Below are 16,624 nucleotides of genomic sequence, written 5' to 3' on the forward strand. Positions count from 1 at the left end.
GGTAAGTATGTGATTGAGTGTGGGTTAGGTTAGTTAGGGTTAGGGTGCAGGTTAGGTATGTGTGTGATTGTGTGGACATGAGGGTTAGGGCGGGTTAGGTGAGTTAGGGTTAGGGTGCGGGTTAGGTATGTGTGTGATTGTGTGGACGTGAGGGTTAGGGTGGGTTAGGTGAGTTAGGCTTAGGGTGCGGGTCAGGTAAGTGTGTGATTGTGTGGACGTGAGGGTTAGGGTGGGGTAGGTGAGTTAGGGTTAGGGCATGGGTGAAGTGAGTGTGCGATAGTGACGGACCTTAGGGTTAGGGTTTGGGTTAAGGTAAGTGGATAGTTAGTGGTGTGTGTATAGTTTAGTGTAGGGTTAGGTGTAAGATTTTAGGTGTATGTGTGTGGATTGCTGTTTGTTTGGTGTGCTTGTGTTGAGTTTATGTGTTTTGGAACAGCAAATTTTTTCCCTAAGAAAAAAATCGCTGTTCTGTATGTTTGATGTTTTCAGCTTTCGCTGAATAGGGGTCGATATTAGAACATTCTAAGTTTTGAAACTTTGATGTTCTGATATAGACCCCATCAGACAACTTCTATAACCTTGTAATGCATACTAACCCTTGTGTGGAGCATTGCTCTCAACCACTAAGCACAAGAAGTTGTGACAAACCAAAAGTAATGGGGAGACAAAAATAGGGGCAAGTTTTAAATATTGCTCTTATAACTTTAGAAAGTTGCTAGAATAAAAGGTTTTGTGTTAGCATGCATTTTCTGAAGGATATGAAATTTGAAATTCAAATGACTAATATTATTATATAGTGGCTTCATTCCCCAGTGATTTAACAGAAAACCACAAATTTTATGAAGACAGATCAAAAATATGAGGCACAGATCTGGACATTCTGCAAAAATCTGGACAGTTGAGACTTTTTTTGCTAGAATACAAAAATCATTTTGAAAAACTTACCACAAATAGCTACTCTCCAATTGCTAATATGACTATTTTTTTTATAAATAAAGTTATTCAAGAAAATAATATCAAGGCAAAGACTGAGAAGTTCAAAGTCATTGGCAGGTCAGGGTGAAGGAGACAGTTTTCCCCATTTAAACTATTCAGAGCAATGATTGGCACTGGAGAAGAGCTGCAGATTATTTCCTGCAGGTCAGTGGATATGGTCACTGTTGTTGACTATTAGTGTTGATAGCTAATCATACAAGCAGCCACAAAGACTGCTGCCTGCAGTGTGTAGGTTAAGAACCTGAACAAGAAATTTGAATAAAGTCTTAGAGCTTCTGGATGGTTTGGTAACAAATATAACATAGATCTGGTATGTAGTAACAAAATAGACCTTTGGCTGAGCTGGAAGACTTTACTTTTAAATAACTCTGGATGAGCTTTTTTTCCTGCTCCTAAACTCTGGCAGAAGGGGAACTTCAGTAGAAGGGGGGAATTGTCCAAGGTGCCAAATGCCTCAGCTATAGCTCTAGGCATACAGACAAGGTATTTATCTTTCAGCTGTGTTGCAAATCAGGTGAGTAAGACTTATAAGAACAACCTGGCCTCTTCCAGAGGAACTCATAGATTACAGTGTTAAAAGTCAAAAGATATGGTTATAGTGCCATGCATAATATTAACAGGCCAAATGCTGAATGTGATGTCATACAGAATACTCGAAAGAAGATGTGACTGCAGAAGTTCAAAGTGTCTGTAAATGAACTAGCTTGAGATTCTTTCTCAGATACCGATACTATGGTGGCCTTCATCTTCAATTATTTTGTATGCAAATACTTACCTGACTGCAAAAACAAATTAACTGTTATTTGTTTATACAGAGACAGGAAATACAATTATACTACCACACCTCTCAACTGCCCATATTTTAAAGGAATGTTTCTATTTTTAGGCCTGATTTACCCAAACACAGGATGTCCCTAATTTTGGAGCTATGTTCCTATTTTCAGGCTTGATTTAACTCTTCATGGAATTTTCTGAATTCACCTCATCACGTGTGATTTTGGAAGCTCTCTTGCACACAGAAAACCACACCACATGACCGACATACTAGCCACAACAATAATTTAAAAAAAGAAGACACATATGTAACATCTCCCTTTTTCTGTAGCAGAAATAAAAGACCTTCTGTGGTAGACTTTTGCAATGGAGTTCATTAAAGCCTACTGATTTTACACTGTCTTATACTGTGATTAGACTGTGCCACTGTTGTGTGACTCTTTGTTTTCAAATGTGTTTCTGAGTAGTATCACATACTCCTACCGAAGAAGGAAAATGTATGTGCTATTCTGTATTCAAATTTGAAGTTAATTAGATGTCCACATTTTTAGCTAGATGTTCCTACTTTTCAGGGACCTTTGTTCCTATTTTTACTGTTTGCAGTTTAAGCAGTATACCTAATAAAAATGTATGTGTAATACCTATTCTAAGGTGCTTATTCTGTCTTGTAACATACTTTGTACATAAAGTAATTCCAAGAAAGATTTTCCTTACTTTAAGGAAACATGTCAACAGGTGAACCAACAGAGGGCATTAAAAAATGGACCCTCTGAAGAGCATAAAAACAGCAATGGATGCTGAATGTCGAATGAAAATTACCTGGAGGAGGGGGTAGATCCTAGTCATGCTGAAAAAATAGAGATGGTGGAACCTGCTCTCATTGGCCTTCAAGTAAAACAGCCTGACTTTAGGGTGGTTCATTGGGAGGAGCCTACACTTGCAGAAGCTTAAAAGAATATGCAAGTAACTGATTGGGTCACTAGGCAGAAGGAAGTAATCCAAGCTTCACTTATTTTAGACAACTAATGATTTATTATATAGATTGAGTGAAAGAATGGAGGATATTATTAAATGTCATTAAACAGCTCTTAACTCAGCTATATAGGAATCTGAAGCTGAAATCAACACATTCCCATGAGATGGATGGCTATCTTTTTCTGGATAGAAAAGAAAAGTTATTGTTTAGTTTCTTTTGGAAGGGGTACACATATCTGTAGAACAGTAGTGTGTCGAATGCCCAGGAGCTCAGTAAACTTCTTCACAGAAGAGGACAGCTATAGACTTCAAAGGAACTCTTATAAAAGTCAGATAGGAGACACCAGTACAAATTAATTTCCTCACTTCATAACCAGAGATACCAAGACACTATTGCCTTAAGAGACAGCAGTAGTTGTCTAGTTGGACTGACATGCCAAAGATGATACTAATAATCAAAGATTCCCTTCTATGCCTTAAGTGCTAAGTGTTGTAATTAAAACAGTTCAAATCAGTGCATTTGTCACCCATGCATAAATAGTCTGGTATAAGAGTCCCATAAGACCCCAAGACAATCATCAAAGAAGGTCATCGACCAAAAAAGAGTAAAGTTGGAACCATATGCTGCCTTATCTCCTTTTTGCCATATGGCGGCATGACATTTGTCTGTGTGGTTTTCCCCCTTTGAACCATTATACATGCATCAACCTAGGGAGGTGATGCACAACAAAAAAAGAAGACAAAAACATAGCAGATTGCAGAGTAGTTGCACCCTCAACAATGTTGCAAGAAACACCAGGGCCAACATGCTGTTGATAAATGAGCATGCAGCTCAAGTCAGTATCAATATTAGGGGCATAAGGGTCAGGCATTGTCCTCTCTAGAGATTGTTTGATGATGTTTATACTAGATGTGGAATCAAGTTTCTGGCTGTATCAAACAGAAGAGAAGGACAGTTAACTATAAAATCTCTTGACATGCCATTTCATTACTGATTTATTTATTTTAACACTTGCAAACCATGTACATTAGCTTGCAAGAGGACCTTTTCCAGCCACAGCTCAATCCTGAGGCCATACAATTACTTGAAATATTGCACATATATGATAATTTCACAATACAAAAGCTCTGAGTTAACATTGGATACTGCAGTTTTTGAGAATATTAGGAGAAGGACAGCACATTAAGATAAGGAATTAGACAGTTACACAGATAAGATGAAACAACAATTAAGAAAAGGACTAACAAACAGTGACACAAAAGAGAAGAAAAAAGGAGTTAGTCACTGCCAAGATAACTAAAGTGTGTGACCCAGAAGGATTGTTTATGGGGATTTTCTAAAAAAAAAACAAAAGATTAACATAGAAAATTGTTATTGTCTGACAATAAAAAGTTCCACACAATGGGAGCAAGATCATGGAAATATGCCTAAGACAAAGGTTCCAGGTTGGCACATTTTTAATGGATAATTTTGAAAGGTGATGTTAGCTTGTGTGCAAATGTTGCATAAAGACAACAGCAGACATATCATACACATTTTGTAAAACACTTGAGACAGGAAAACTATAGAACTCAAAGCAGATGGTGGGCAAGATGTGGTACCATAAAACAAGCCAAAATAACAGTAGGACAATCACTTTCTGTCTACCAAAGAAGAAGTGAAATGTTCATGAGTAAAAATAAAGATGTAATTCTTCCTTAGCCTGACAACCTGCTGCAATAATATTGAGACGGAGCCAAGTATAGCACGAAGCTTCAGCCTTAAAGGGTTCAGAAGATCAGTGTGAAAAATGATGATACTGTTTTGGCATGTCACGGAACAGTGCAACAAAGGGTAGAGTGACCTACTGATGTTAGGTCCTAAGCCTGATGGGGAGCATATTTCTGCAATGGCTTCAAGTGGCTGCGTTCCGTCACCCATTGTGATGAGTATGACATTCCATAAACTAAAAAATACTGTCAACTGCCTGTAACAGAAGGAATAAATGATTAATGACAATTCAATAATGAATTCACTACTACAGGAGAGTTCTCTTCACTGGGTGGAGCAGACCCTCTACTATATATCACTGGTTGATGGATAAGCTCTGTTGCCCACAAAGGAAACATCTCACTTGTCTGTTCAGTCCTCTTCAGTCAGCTAGGCAGCAGGCCTTAATCATTTATTTGAAAGATAATCCATTCTATGTACAGCTGTCATTATGGCTTACCCCTTTAGTATGGGGAACTATACCCATTATTTTGCTGTGCCTCTGTCGAGCAGTGACACTGAGGTATAGGTTCATCACCAGAGCTTCAGTCTCCATAACTGTACAGAAATACTGGAAAAAGATTTTATGTTATTCTGTTACTGCCTAACTCAATGAGATCATTTTAAACTCTAAAAAAGCCATAGCAATGCAATTTGATGCAATCAAAAGCCTGACACTTGCACTATATCTATAAATTCTTGACTCCTATCAGCAGCAAGTGTAACTTATCTCCCCACAGAAATATCTTAACATTAGTGTTGATCAGCTATTCTCCTTCCTACCCCATGTGGAAAGCAGAGCAAAAAAGGTTCACAGGTCAAAAGGCCATAGAGCACTTCACACCTGCTAACCAACGAAGCTAGACAAGCCACAGCAATGTTCTAATTCCCAGATTAGAAACTGCACTACATTCCCCACTAAGCACTGACATCTTTCAAAAGCAGAAAAAAATATATTGGATTTCATACATCTAAGTACATCACAAGAGCACCGCTGTGACAGTATCACAAAATGCAATGGCTCTCCATAGAAGTAAGATTCTCCTTTTTACTCAACATGATTACCAAAAAAATTGTTAAATGAATGCCACTACCTCCAATCAATCCATTTTGCACTCAAAAGTTCAATGTACGTTTAACACAATCCCTCAGGAATACAGACAATAATCTTGTTAGAGTCCACTATAGCCTGTCATTAATGAAAAGGTCATTAAAACTCAAACTATCACATCAAATACTGTCATTTTAAACCTCAAAAAATCCATTAAGAAATATACAAAAGAGAAATATCAATGACATTGCTTTGACAACTGTACAGCGTAGTGACACCTCCGGTGTTTCTGCTATTACATCCTGCTCACACCTTTAGACATTTAATATGGCCTGCTCATGTTTGATTTAATAATTGCAACCTATTAAAATATTTCATTTTAAAGCTTACGGCACAACTGATAAAAGAAAGTACACAGACACAATTGCTTAGCCTCATGTGAAACTTCACAGATGGGAGAAGAAAATACTGCTGGTAGTATGTGTGCAGTCCAAGTGGTTACTGAGATATTGTAAGTTGTTGACAAAAACGCTATTAATTTGCCCTCTGTTTACTAGACCTTATAATTATTTATTTATTTATTTATTGACATTTGGTGATTGGGAAGGTCTGACTGGGTCAGAAATCCATTTTCAGCAGAGGCCCGGGGAGAAAAGCTCCACAGTAGAAAGTGTAAACAGTAGAAGTATAAACTATATTAATACATTTAATGAACATTCTACATTTATAGAACATTGATTAAAGTACACAAATTGGCAAACAAATTTATACAGTCATAACATTTAAACCATCAGGAGAAAATCAAAAATGTAACAGTTTAGTGAGATAGCTTAATTAAAGAGATGTCAATGAGTTTAGGAAATAGAGAGTGTTAGACTAGAGTGTTACTGTAACATTTGTTATTGTCTGTTATGTACTTCGCAGATAAAGATTCTAGTTGTTTACTGATGTACTATGTCTTCATCTGTAAATATGTTTGTAATTAATTGCTATGTTAAATTGTTAATTGCTATGTAATCCAATGTAACTACTCTGTTTATTTTAACTGTGGAGCTTTTCTCCCCGGGCCTCCGCTGAAAATGGACCTACGTCCAGTCGGACACTCCCGGTCAGCAAATATAAATAAATAAATAAATAATAAAATAAATAAATAGACATTTAAGTAATAGGAGTTAAAGAGTAGTGAAAGAAAGTCAAGCAGTAGTTTAAGACCTAGAACCTAATGAAAAATACAACTATAAAGATTTGTTTGATTTTACTGAAGAGTTTGCCAGTTACATTTTCGTTGTAACCTTCATGGTTCTAGAGACACAATGGTCTTTCTGAAGGACTAACATTCCTGTATGGTAATACAGTATCCACTCTCCAGATCAGTTTCATGCTTAGGTACAACATAAGAGTGTTAATCTTCCCTGACCATTTGCAACAACATTGTGCCCCAGTGTGTCAGTCTGGAGGGTATTACCAGCCTGACAGCATATTTAAACTTGCCAACACACCTGATTAATACATGTAAAATGACTGCTTTCAACAAAAAAAAAATATCTCTTGTCTCTTCAGTCCTTTTCAGTTAGGTAGGCATGAGGCCTTAATTATATATTTGAAAAATAATCCATGTTGGCAAAATTAGGTATAAATTACCAGTAGTAACTGACTGGACTCAAGGAGACTCTTCTTGATTGGATTGTTCATAGTTTTATAGCTTCATAAGTACTGAAGAGGCTATTGATCTGTGATGATCTTATGAAGACTAGCCTTACATTCCCATGGTAGTTTTTAGCCATTATATTTTACATCTGAATTAATCAGAAATGGGCCAGACAAATATATATTAGGACATTTATATGTTTCTCCTATCCATTAGGACAGTGTGGTAAACCAGAGGAGAATTGGTGGATACCCATCAATCCATCCACATCCCCTTTTTTCATTTTTGCACATTGGGGTGTCACATCAACAGTAGAGACAATTTTTACACCACCAGGTAGCTAGCTCTGCCGAAGTTGTTTTTACATACCACACAGACACATACACACACACACACACACACACACACACACACACACACACACACACATACAAACACTCACGCACACGCGCACACACACACACACACACACACACACACACACACATGTAAGCATACACTCAGGCACATTCACACCTATGGCCAATTTAGTGTGTCCAATCCATGTACACAACTACATGTCATAGTAATGTGAGAGGAAACCTGAGCAACCAGAGAAAACCCATATAAACAGAAGGAGGGCATAAAAACTCCAGACCAAGGGCACCCCATCCAAGAAACAAACCAGAGAACTTCTTTCTTTGAGAAGACAATACTACCTGCTGTGCCCCTGTACTTTGCAGTTACCTATCCATTCATCCAAATTACCTTTGAATATAGTAAGAGAAGTATTTTGCTTTATGTAGAGTGGAAGACAGTTCTATAGCAGTGGTATTCTCTGTGAAACAAACCTAACCTTCCAACATGTTCCATTTATTTTGCAAAAGAGGTTAAGATACCTTGAGTAAGTATTTTAATACAACTGGTTTTCTAATATGTACTAGGTCTGACAGAATAGGGTCTCTTAAAACTCTGTATGCAAGGCAAAGGTCACCTCTCTCTAGCCTATGTGATACTGAGAAGAGGGACAAGACTTTGAAATGGTTCATTGTTTTGTGGTTACAAGCTGAGCCCTCCAGTTTTGTATCTTGAGGTTTCAACAATCACTTTCCAATATATTATCCAAGATAGCAACACTCCTTCAGACGTATGGTACTGATGACTAGATTGGCCATCATCTGAGAATCCGTTAGTGAGAGAAGTATTACCTCCGGTTTCAGAAGACAAGACATCTAGGCTTGAGCGAAGAAAATCATCTTAACTAAGTATGCAGTAATGTAATAGCTTATTTTATTTTTTTATATATTTGGTAACCTGACCGGTACACTGGTCCAAAGACACTTTTTAGGAATTACCTGGTCCAGTAAGGCAAAAACATAAATAATGTGACATTATAAAATCAACCATTCAGGAAACTGTACATAAATAAAATGAATGCACATAAATCAACAGACAGCAGTCTGTAATGTAAAGTCAAGTGCACCTATGTTATGTGTACAATATGTGTGTGAAATATATATAAAGCATAACTATAGTGAAGAGAAGTAGCTAAAAGGGAGAGTTCCACTAAGGAAAGAATCAGACAGACAAATTTGAAATAAAAGTTGAAAAAAGAGGCAAAACAACAATGGAAAGCACTGTGATCAGGTGTGTGTGTGTGTGTGTGTGTGTGTGTGTGTGTGTGTGTGTGTGTGTGTGTGTGTGTGTGTGTGTGTGTGTATGTGTGTGTAGAGTAGGATACTATATGAAAGAGGCAAGACCATAGCAAAAAGGGCAGTGAGAAGCTGGGCATCTGACGTATAAGGGAAGAAAATTCAGTAGAACTGTTATGTTATAGATAGGAGAATGAAGAAATAAGTAAGGGAGAGGTGTAATTTCAAAGTTTCTGCTTACAGTAACATCTAACAGCAGACAGAGACCTAATTCTGTGGATGCAGGATAGGTGGGGTAAAGTAACTCATTCACTCCAGTGGAGCCCTGGAAGCTAACTTTCCATGACTGCATCCTGAGTATTTTGACAAAATCAAGTTATGGACTCACATTAAAAAAAAGTGTGTTTGTGTGTGTGTGTGTGTGTGTGTGTGTGTGTGTGTGTGTGTGTGTGTGTGTGTGTGTGTGTGTGCACGCACAATTGTCTGTATGCATTGTTGAAAGTCATCCCACTTTGGTAAAGGAAACTACTGTGCAATTAAGTGTGGAAACTCAAATAGTAGAGGACCTACATGAATAAACTCAGACGTGAATTCAGTAGTAGTTGGAGGAGAAGTCACTGCTACATTTAACTACTTCAGAAGTATTGCTATGTTTTTCTTTTCCTTTACAGATGGAAATTAATGCCTCCATTTAGGTTTTAGTTCAAAAAGACTATAGATGATTAGGACATGTTATTTTAGAGACTCGTTCTACATGCACTACATCAAGAGTGTAACCAAAAATTTATGTTTTGTACTCAAACCTGATGCTGTTGCCCCATAAGCCACCTATCATTTATACATGTGCCCAACCCTCAAAATGCTACCTCCAGACATGTAGGAAGGGGACAGTTTATTTTCAACTGTTATCATTTTTAATTATAAAAAGCTACTTTTAGAGGTATAATTTCTTTCACACAAGCATTCTTTGTATACATCTATAGTGCAAACATTCATTTTCACAGTTCTAAACAGTCTGTGCTTTTTGAGTGATGAGAAAAAAATGTACTGATTTGAGTAGACAGAGTATGCCTAGCTACACATTTGCAATCTATGTCAAGTGCATAGTGGAAATCTCAAAGCATTAAACGCAGTTCCCTCAACTCGTGAAACGTAAGTGTGTGTTTAGGAAGAATATATACTAACTCCCAACCTGTGGCATCTCACAGTATTCCCCCTTCTTCAAGGATGAGTGATCTCAGAATCTGTATATAAATATATATATATATATATATATATATATATATATATATATATATATATATATATATATATATATATATATATATATATATATATATATATATATATATATATATAAGCGATGGCACTATGAGGAACGCAGCCCCAAGTTCAGATGTTTTAAGGAACAAAGAACCCTTAACATTGTAATAACAAGTTTCAGAATTCACTGTTTCTAGATAAAAGACCAGTATCATTTTTGAAGTGCAGGGCCTCACAATACCAGGGTCCTGCAGTTCTGATAGGTGGCCACATGCGTCATTCCCTAGAATGGGGATTGTGTGTTCTAAGCTAATATTGTGAAACATATTAAAAATGTCATCACAAAGGAGTAATTAAAAGTTAAGTTATGGTATGAATGTATATGTGCTTCTCCCAAATGAGGATCTAATTGGTGTCATGCCAGATTTTGTACAAAGGGGACAAAATGTTGAGAATGTCAAGTGTCCTAAATCTGATTATTAAGCATTAGGAGGGGTCTAAATAGGGACATCAGGGAATGTGCTTTGTAAGAGGAATACTGTGGCAGAATCTCATACTACATTAGGTTAACCAGTGTTTCCGAGTGAGTGGGCATGACAGATCTGAAACTGTTGTACATTCTGCTATGTGCAACTTACTCCTGAAAAGCACAGACAAAAAAATAAAAGTGAACAGCAGCACTGAAGTTTAGTGGCCCTTTGTGATATTGTTAGTTCTTCTTTCTCTCTTTAGCATTCATGATGAAGCTTATTCTGCAATTGCTTGCTCTTAATTTTCCTATCAATATATGCATTTTAATTTTCCTAATTACACTAAGGAATTTTTCATTCCATTTAATGTGGCTTTACCAATTATGTATGTTCTACTGATTCTGTTTTCTTTTTTTTCTCTAAGGTGAAATAATTATAAATTGATTTTACAGAATATTAAGATCAATGTATATAAACATACTTTGGAAATTAATATATCTTACATAATAGGACAGTCCACAAGAAAGCAGCCCAAAAGCAAAGTATGTACCCTAGTTGCAATAAAAAGATGAAAGGGAATTTTTAGACTACTTTTAGGAAAACAGCTAGTTAAGATAAATATCTTAAACAGAAGGAAGGATTTATCGATTATAAGGAGATGACCTTCAATCCAAACTGTCCAGAACAGCATATATATATATATATATATATATATATATATATATATATATATATATATATATATATATATATATATAAGCAAGGCACTTGTATGCAAGGTAGAAAGAAAGTCACAGACATTAAAGAAATACAAATTATGCACAGATACATTTGATTCCCTCCTGTAGCTATGTTGGGCTATTCTAACCTACATGGGCAATTTGAATCCCTGATTTGCTGTTTGAACCGTTCTTTGTCAAACTTTGTACTAGAAGTGGGCCCACCTAAGAGATAAATGTTTAATAATGTTGAACATTGTAAACAGTGGAAACTGCAGATATATATTTGTTATAGTTTGTTTTTTTATGCCTTTATGCATTGTTTCATTGCTCTGTTGATTTGCAAGTATATTATGTAATTTTAATTGTTTGAAATGTAGTAACTGCAGTTTAAAAAAGAAATACAAATGAATTGCATGGATTACTTTTTATTTGTACTGACTCTGTGAAGGACTGCAGAATTTGTAGCAGCTTTGATTTACGGGTTACAAATTGTATAAATATCTGCTTGTCTGGTTATGCTTTCATCAGCTTTGCTGTAACAACAAATAGTGACAATAGGGAAATTACGGCATAAGCAGTCTACAGCCAATGTCAGATACACTGGTAACAGATGTGATTCCAGAAAAGCACAGAATAAGAAAGGGTGGGTTTCTCAGCAACAGCAAATGAACCAAACAAGAAATCTCCATCATCAAAACACCACTTAAAACATCTCTAGCCATTATGGCATTAAAATGCTATCAGCAGTAGACATGAGGAACCATTAGCCCATTTCAAACAGACAAAGGCTGAACATAAAAGGAAATGCTTGCTGGTTTTGTTTACTCAAGAATTAACTGATAACATTTAGATAAGCAGAAAAAAATCAGTAGGAGCCTTTGTGTATGTTTTTCTGATGTCTGAGAAGTAGAGATTCCAATTGTTTAGTACTAATGGCATTTTGAATAGCATGCCAGAAAACATATATTTACGTACATTTGTCCTTACAGACAGCTTGCTTGGCTTACACTTTAGTTTTCTCAGGATAACACACATTTGGTAAGATCAACTCTAGCACATAACTCATGTGGCAACTGTATGCAATTTCAGTAATGCAGGAACAACTTGGTACCATTCTCACTGAATAATGGGGGACTAGTAGTATAGTTTCAAGACTCCGCTATTTTTATTAATTTATTTATTCATTTATTTATTTATTGAGACTCTCCAGTATCCCCCCCACAATCTAAATTCTTTGTTGAATTTGAAAAAAAAAAATACCATCTTCTCATGTTCAACACTAAGACATGTGATAGCAGAGTACCTCTCAACCTACAGACATTGAATGAGGTATACAGGCTCTAGAAAAGTAAGTATATCCAGCCCAAACTCTGAACATGTAATTGGCATAAAATGTGAATACTGAATAGCACATAACTCTTCCCATTTCCAGTAGGACTGTGGGATGCTACTCAGAAACACAAGTTTTAAAAACGGAGAGTGACAAGAAATGATGCAAAATATAAGCATATTATTAAAGACCTCAATTTAAAATACATAAATCGTATAGAATGATATTGCAAATATTTTCCACACAAAGTCCTTTATATCTGCATCTCAAAAAGATAAATGTAATGCGGGCCCTCTTTATTTAAAGAAAAACCCACCCTAGAACTAAAAAAATGCTTTTTTTTTATTCTTTGTTCCCTGACCTATTGTATCACCTCATAATCACTCTAAATGCTTTATTTATAATTTTAGCCTGTTTTCCACAACATGGGTGCCAATAGGGCTTGATATATCAACACTATCTTGTTCTTCCTCAGCCCTTTTTCTTTCCCATAATGCATTTTAATTCTGCTTTATATGACTTATGCCAGACATAACAAAGTAAGTGTGAATTCACATGCCATTCACATATAATAGGATTTCTGTTGTCATCTTGTATACCTTCTGTAAAAGAACAGCTTATTTTCTGTCTCTAATCACCCGCATTTATGTTTTGTTCAGAGCTGTACTTAGAGAAGTTATCCAGCTACAGCCAGAAAGTACTTAAATTGCAAGCCTTTGTTCAGGGTTTTTTTTTATAGTCCAGGATGAATTGATAGTCCCCTCCCCCCACACTAATGCAGAGGTGTTAAAACTGTCACTACACTGAGAAACTCTTGCAGAATCAAGTGAAATTGGTAGCTCATAATGGAAAGGGAGGGACTTCCAATATCAGTCTCTTCCCCTCTGCCTGCAGCAGGAAGAATTATTTATTAATTTAAACAGCTGTATTTTTTTTCTGGGTGCAAGTTGCAGAAACTACTTGATTATTTTGGTTATTTTTGTTACTAGTGACAATTTACTCCTTACAATATCTTCAACACAATATTAGTGTAACTTAGTTCTATATAACTATTTCATTGTGATGATTAGCTGTCTTGTGGCATGTTTTTTCTCTAATTTCCTGACATTCTAATCATCTCCAGATTTGTTAAATTACAGCAAAACACTAACTTGGCAAACCTGATGATACTGGCACAGTAAAAGAATGTACTGAAAATTGGGGGCGGTGCTTGGATGGCAAGCTGAAAGCAGCAGAGTTCTTGAGCTCTACAGTCTTCATTTTTCCTGACAGGATATTTTGTTTCATTTCACCAACAAAGACCTGAAACTACTAAAATCAGATTCTGGAAGTCGCAAGCTACAAGTTGGTGTAATTTTTAACTAAAATTTTCATATTTTTCTGTCAAACTTTTGGATAGAAGAGACATTGAAACCACATTCACAAAAGAAGATGAGCAGCTCCAAATTTTCTCAGCAAGAAACTCCAATGAAGAAAGAAATACAGGCAATCCTTACTACAGTTCAAGACTTGGTGGGTAAAATAGACAAATTAAACTTAAAAAGTGGACAATATAAAAAAAGATACTACCAAACAAATAATCTTATTAAATGAAGTCCTTAAACAACAAACTGCCCAGATTGCTGCTTTGGAAGATTCTGTAACAGATATAGACTACAGGTTAACAGAAAGAGAGAAAAACATAGACTCTCTTCTTCAAGAAAACACCAGACTCATTGAAAAGATAGGCAACACTGAGAATAGAACCAGAAGAAACAACATAAGAATCTATGGCATCCTGGAGCAGATGGAGGGGGACAATATGATTGATTTCCTGACTTCTTGGATTCCTAAAATCCTAAACTTACCTTAACACTATCCTTAGGGATAGAAAGCACACAGGTCTTTAACTACAATTTCTGTATCCAGTAAAAACAGCCATCCAAGATCTATTATGCTAAGATTTAGCTCCACTCAAGAAAAAGACCTTCTTTTAAGAACTGCCTGGTCCCTTGCTCCATTAAAAAAATTGTTGACCAAACTATCAGTTTTGACAACAACTTTTCACCCCTTGTAATGTCCAAAATAAGAACATGTGTCCCTCTAATAAAATTATTAAAAAAGGAAGAAATCAAAGCACAACTCATATTCCCAGCAAGAATAAGACTATCCCTGCCAGAAGGAAAGAAAACTTTTGACTTTCTTGAAGAAGCATCCACATTTGTCCAAAAAAATAACCTTTTAAGTCAACATGAACCCATGGATTCTTCAATGAACTTAAAAAGACAAGCTTCAAAAAATCAGTGGACCATTAAAGAAAAAAAGAAATCCAGAGAAAAATGATTATACATAACTTCACACTTCATGCAAATTTTTTGTTTTTTCCTTTGTAAATAATTTGGAATCATATACAGAAGGTAATGTAACTTTTTATTCTCTCCTCTTATCTTTTTCACAACAATGCTAACTTTATAAATAATATATATTACTCAAAATTCAAGTAAATCAAAATGTTATCCAACTGCAAACTACTAGTTTATACTTTTATCTCTTTATATACATGGCATAGCACTAGTGAAATGGTATAACATCACTTACTCATTTCATATATGTGTATATATTTATTTTATATCCTATACTTATTTTTTCATGTATGTGCCTTCCCTTTCTGTTTTAGTCCTAGTGTCATAGTATTTAATCACTGCAGGAGAGAAAGATGCTTACTGTCTTACTGTTAAGTGATTAAAAAGAAAGTGGTGACATTTTATTATTATATATACAATTACTATTTAACTGAACTTCTGCAATATGCTCCATTTAGCTAATATATCTTATAGCTGTTTATGGTTGGTAATTTGAAGCCTTTATTTTAAATATTCATCATTTTACAAGTTATGCTTAAAAATTTCACTTCACTGGAAAATTCCCTCCTACTTACTTTTTTGATGGAATTTGACAACGTTTGTGACAAGCTCAAGCTTCTACATGCTTCAGTTAGCTCACAGACTCATGAGAAACAATCTGTGCTGTCTTCCAGGAAGTAGCCATGACCTCTGATCCTGTTTCTCTTCACAGAACTCTAACAGACAATCAGACTCAAGAATGATCGTTTAAACAGTTTTCATTCATTTAGCAATTATTTTTTTATCTAAAAAGTATTATAAGCATATGTTATACTGTAAATAGTGATTTATTTAATCTGAATTACATTTATATTTAAATAAGAATTACAAATATGTTTCTGACAGTGACAGTTTTAAATGCCTCATTTTTCGTCTCTGCTTTAATGACATTATAGTCCTGTAGTTACTCATAGCAACAAAAAATGATTAGGATTAATACATTTATCTTAGCTAGTCTGTTTAGATAAAAATAATTTTAAGAAATTGTATACATCTTCATGTTCTTAGTTCATGCATACATAGTATATTAAATTTAATTTTTCCTTTTGTATATTTTTAAATATGCAGTTTCCCTTCTGCTTGCTATTAACCTGCAGTAGCTAGGAATTCCCATTAGATGTCACGAGAGGGTTAGTTTGGTGCTTCTATGAGAGATATAGTAAGCCTGTCAAGTTTATCCATGCAGTAGGTTATTAAAATATATAGTTTTATTTTCAAATTTAGAGTTTTTAAAATTTCAGTAACAGTTTTAAAAAAATGTATTTGTCATAATGAATCAAGGAAGATACTTTTCAATTTTACTTATAATAGCAGTGTCTATCAAATTGTTTAACATTATATCTATTAATGTCAATGGGTTGAACAACCTCATGAAAAGGAGTAGTGTTAACAAATATTTAATGCTACTTAAAGCAGATTTTGCATTAATTCAGGAATCTCACTAAGTAACAGAAGATCAAAACAAATTATTAACCACAAAAGTAATTTTTAAACCCCTAAAAACAACAATAGGACAGGAACCAATGTTGAAACCACTTTAATTTAAATATTTAATGTCAGTCTAGCTCTTTCATCTGAAAAATAACCAACTTCTTCAGAACAAATTCATATAAAATCACAGCAACCTTAAATA

Source organism: Protopterus annectens, chromosome 12.part0, assembly GCF_019279795.1.
Source record: "Protopterus annectens isolate FY-2018-M chromosome 12.part0, PAN1.0, whole genome shotgun sequence".
Taxonomy (NCBI): Eukaryota; Metazoa; Chordata; order Ceratodontiformes; family Protopteridae; genus Protopterus; species Protopterus annectens.